Here is a 4,754-nt window from a genome sequence, read left to right on the forward strand (position 1 = left end):
ATCGGCCCTCTCTGCACTACCGGGAGTTACCAAAGTCACTTGCGTGAGCGCCCTCTGTCGTAGTTTTTCGATATCTGGTTGGACTCTGCACTACCATGTGCACTACCACGGATTAATAGAGTAGCTAGTTACCTAGGAGTCGGTGCAGTAGCGGTTCAAAAGTAGCGATTGACTCCAACAGTACTGGGGGGTGGTTATCCGTACAAATTGCGTGCTGTGGTGTTGACGGAAATTCAACATTGGAAAGCGCATTTATGTGCCTGGCTGTAGCTAAAAGCGATATATATAGACAAATGCATACATAAGTAATCAGAATGAAAAGAGAAATCGATGAAGCCAAGTCTGTCTGTCTGTGCGTCCGTCTGTCCGTGTACACGATAACTCGAGCAAAAATTTAGATATCTCAACGAAATTTGGTATATAGTTTTCCTTATGTCCAAGGTAGGTTGCTGTTGAAAATGGGCGAAACCGCTTCACCAATCCTTACCAAACTTGGTACGAGCCTTGCTTATGATCCAGCTAAGAAATGTTTTGAAAATCTTTGAAAACCCGGTGCACTTAACAATTCGTAAAAGCAATTAGTTGAAAATTATTTAAATCGGACTAACATTGCACAGACTTCCCGTTCAGATATACGAAAACTCCGATATTTCAACGACTGAAGACGCTAATTTATTCAAGTTAATACCTACAACAATATCTTAACAATAAATAAGACTGTTATAAACTTGTAAGTATTTTGAAGAAGATTGGAACAATGATAGTTGATAACTGCGCCGGGTATATAAAATTTACTTGTTTTTTTTTTTAATTTTGTTATGTATCAACGACGTCATCCCAACATTTTAATAAAGTGTTGTGAAAGAAACGTTTTTTTGATTAGTTTTATTGTAAAGTTGGTAAATATAATTTGTTTTGACTAATTACATATTTGTCTTTGCTCAAGGGAAATCGCTTTCACTTTGGTCACAAGGTTTTTTATATTAGATGATTTATGGCCAATCTATTGGCGTTTTATTATATCACATATGTACATACATATATACATAAAGGGAGTTGAGAAAACAAATCCATTACTCATTATATACATACGCATATTTTTCTCCTCGGTTATTTTACATTTGTACACTAAACTTAAGTAAGCGGGTGAATATGAATATTTGTATTTAAATAGTATATACTTAGATGTTTTACTATGATTTTTTGCACAAGCGATATATATAACCCATAGTACGATTATAAAGATTTGTCAATAGCTGCGTGCGCAAACCCACTCACGCCAATCAATGAACTCTTTTATTACATATTTACAAACATGTCCACTTTGTACATACATATATACATACTTTGCTGATCTTTTATCACACATGCATGTTAATGTTTACCAGCCAAATTGTTTGCCAATGAATTTACTAACAAAAAGTTTATTGTTTTTATTGTTTCTTCTTTACAGCTGTTTTCAGCCTGCAACGCCAAAACACACAAATGCACAAACTACTCGTACATATCTCCACATCTATGTCACAATGAAGAGTATTATTTCTCACTTTTATAGTAATTATGGCTTTAGTTTTATTTATGTGGTAAGTAGAATTGTTTCTATGCATATTTTATAGCTTGAAAATTATTTGCATCGTATTACGGGTACAAACAAGTGCGTACATATGTAAATGTTATCAGTGGCGTTGCTACAATGGACGTGAGGGGTGGCCCGCACCGGTGGCCACTTGTTTGCGGTGATTTTCGATCGTCAAAAAATAACGGCAAAATCACTTTTTTTTCATTTAATTTTTTTGTAGTTTATCGCTTTTTTTTTAATTCACTTCACTTTGCGATATGATTACTTCGAAATCTTTGACCCAAATGTCATGCTCTGTACAGCAGATTTTAACCCCAATATTTCTGCGTCATTAAGCACTCCCATGCAGGGCTGCCAACTTGGATCAAACCGTGCCATTTTTGGCATTATTTTACTTCAAATGGCACTTAATTTTTTACTTTGGCACAAAGTGCCAAAATGGCACTTTTGAAAAATAGTAATCTTTCAAGACATTTTTGGGAAAATGGTTTTCAACGAGTTAAATGATTAAATTGTTAAATTTTGCAAGGCAATTGCATGCGATTTAACTTGTTTATGAACATGTTTTGTTCATTTAACTGGTTCAAGCACGTTTAGCATATTTATTTCGTCAATTTGAAAGTCTTGTAACTCGATTTTGTCTTAACTCGAAAGGAAAAGTACATAGGTTTCAGCAGAGAAAATCCAAACAGGCTAAACTGGAAGTGGTTAAAAGATACAAAAACTGATGATATACAGAGTTCATCAAAAGTAATCGATTCTCATGATTAGACTGCGGATTTTTATGCAGAAAATGAAACCTAAAAATATGTACCCCATATTTATAAACAAAATTTATACAAATTTATTTACTTTGATAATAGTTTCATGATAATACAACAAATGATTATGATGATGCAACGGAAAAATAACAGAAGCAATACAATTGATATCATAATATTGTAATCTAAATCTAATTACAATAAAATAAATAAATAACTAGAAATCATACTTATTTATAGGGATGTTGCGAATGTGGAATTTTAGACATCCGCGGATGCGAATGCGGATGTGAATATCTAACAGCTAACATCCGAGGATGCGGATGCGAATGCGGATGCCAAGTATTTTTAAGAAACAATTAGCATAATGGCGAGATCGTTGTTTAAACAGCGCTTAAAAATCCAAACCAATGTGTAAGGTTTTTCTAAAGCCTTTTAAAAAGAATTCTTCATTCTCATTCCTTTGGCTGTTTCAGAATTTGGGGAATCTGTAACTTCATCAGCGTTTTTCGATTTTAGTTTTTGTAATTCATTTTTAATACATTCTTCTGCGGCTGGTTTAAACAATTTGTGCTTATAGCGAGCTAAATAAGTGGATATGGAAAATAAATTATTATTTTCTAGGAATGAAAATTTTGAACACAATTCTGTTTTCAAAGTCGTAGCTGTCAGCTGAATCAGAATATTGTTATTCTTAAAAAAGCACCCCGTTTTTTTTAAATTATTTGAGCATCGATTCTCTTTAAAGCCTGACGTTGATCATTTCTGCTGGAAATCCCTGTTGAAGAAGCTTACTCTTTGACTTTTAATAGCAAAGAAGGACAGTTTTACCACAGAAGTTTTTAGCCAAGGATCCAATGTATTTCCCTACTAAAAAAATATTGCCTAACAAGTAAACAAAATTACTGTTCTTTAAATTTTTGATAAAAATAAATTCCCCAAAGAGCCCCATTTGAAATTATTAAAACGAATATACGTAACATCAAAAGCAAATCATGAAAATTTGGTTAAGAATTACAGTGCACACTTTCTTCTTTTGTGTCTTGTAGTTTTTTTAAGATTGGTAAAAGAAAAATCATAATAAAGAAAGAAACCAATGCAGGTATTGAAAGAGAAAACAAAAAAATTGTTAAAAAGGCTAGGTTCCCTTTCACGTACGGCAAAGGTCAAGTAGAAGTTGGAACTTGTACGACTGCCCATTAATAGCTCGGTTATATAGCTTAAGAAATAATATGTTTAAGACATTTTTATCAAAGTTGATAAATATGACATTTGACCAGTTTTGTTACATAAATACTCCCACGACCACGGACAAAAATATTGGCAACAATTTGTCATTTTGTTTGCCATATATACGTTTATCGGTGCACTTGCACAAGATTCGCATTCGCAAAAGCTCCGCATTGATTAATTCGAATGCGAGTGCGAATCTTAGCATTAATGCGGAAGCTCCGCGGTTGCGAATGCGAATCTGAATATTCGCAACAACCCTGCTTTTTTACATTGCGGTGAAACTTGAATATCCACACCGGGTGCCACCCGTGCTAAATACGCCATTGTGTGTTATTGCATAAATACGTGGGAATGCAATTTTCTTAATTTATTTACGGCTTCAACTATCTTTGATTTGGTTGCACAAATCTCCTTTGTTAACTTCCGATAGTATATACATACATACATATGTATGTTAAAACTGACTAGGTGATTTCTTTCGACCGGTGCGAATATTTTTTCATAAATTCAGAAAACTAAATCTCAACGTTCAGGAAAACTGCTTGGTTTCCCTAGAGAGCATACAATCGGGCTCAAAAACAGTGGTCGGCAAAGCTAACTCACGTGAGCAGTACGCTCATCACAAGCATTCTTTTAAAGCATAGAGAGACGCAACGTTGATCCGGATTAACGCCACAATCGATCTGATCAAAATTGTGCCTTGACAGATGGCAGCAATGCGGATTTGCGAGCCGCGAGGTCGTAGGTTCGAATCCCACGGCCAGTAGAATATTCATTTATTTTATTTTTATTCATTCAATTATAACTTCTATATTTTTTTAAAGTTGTTTTTAAATAGTTGTTTTTGATTTAAAAAAATTTAAATAAAATAAAACAAACGAAAATAAAATAAAGTAAAACTAAATACATAAATCAAACAAGATTAAAAAAAAATTTAAGTAACAATAAAAAAAAAATTGGCAATCGCTCCAACCGAGGATCGAACCTGGGACCTGCAGGCTTGTAGTACGCAGCCCTCACCACTCGGCTACCGCGGATGAAGTAGTTGGCTGATTTCTTTGCTCAGGGAGCGTAGAACACAAATGAAAAACAAAATTACTTAGCGTGTGGTGACAGCATTACCGATGAAAAGGTATATCGTCGCTCCCTACGAAGAGTAGCACATTTCAAATTACCGTGGA

This window comes from Rhagoletis pomonella, unplaced genomic scaffold (genome assembly GCF_013731165.1).
Source record: "Rhagoletis pomonella isolate Grant_MI unplaced genomic scaffold, Rhpom_1.0 Rhpom_scaffold_00010, whole genome shotgun sequence".
NCBI lineage: Eukaryota > Metazoa > Arthropoda > Insecta > Diptera > Tephritidae > Rhagoletis > Rhagoletis pomonella.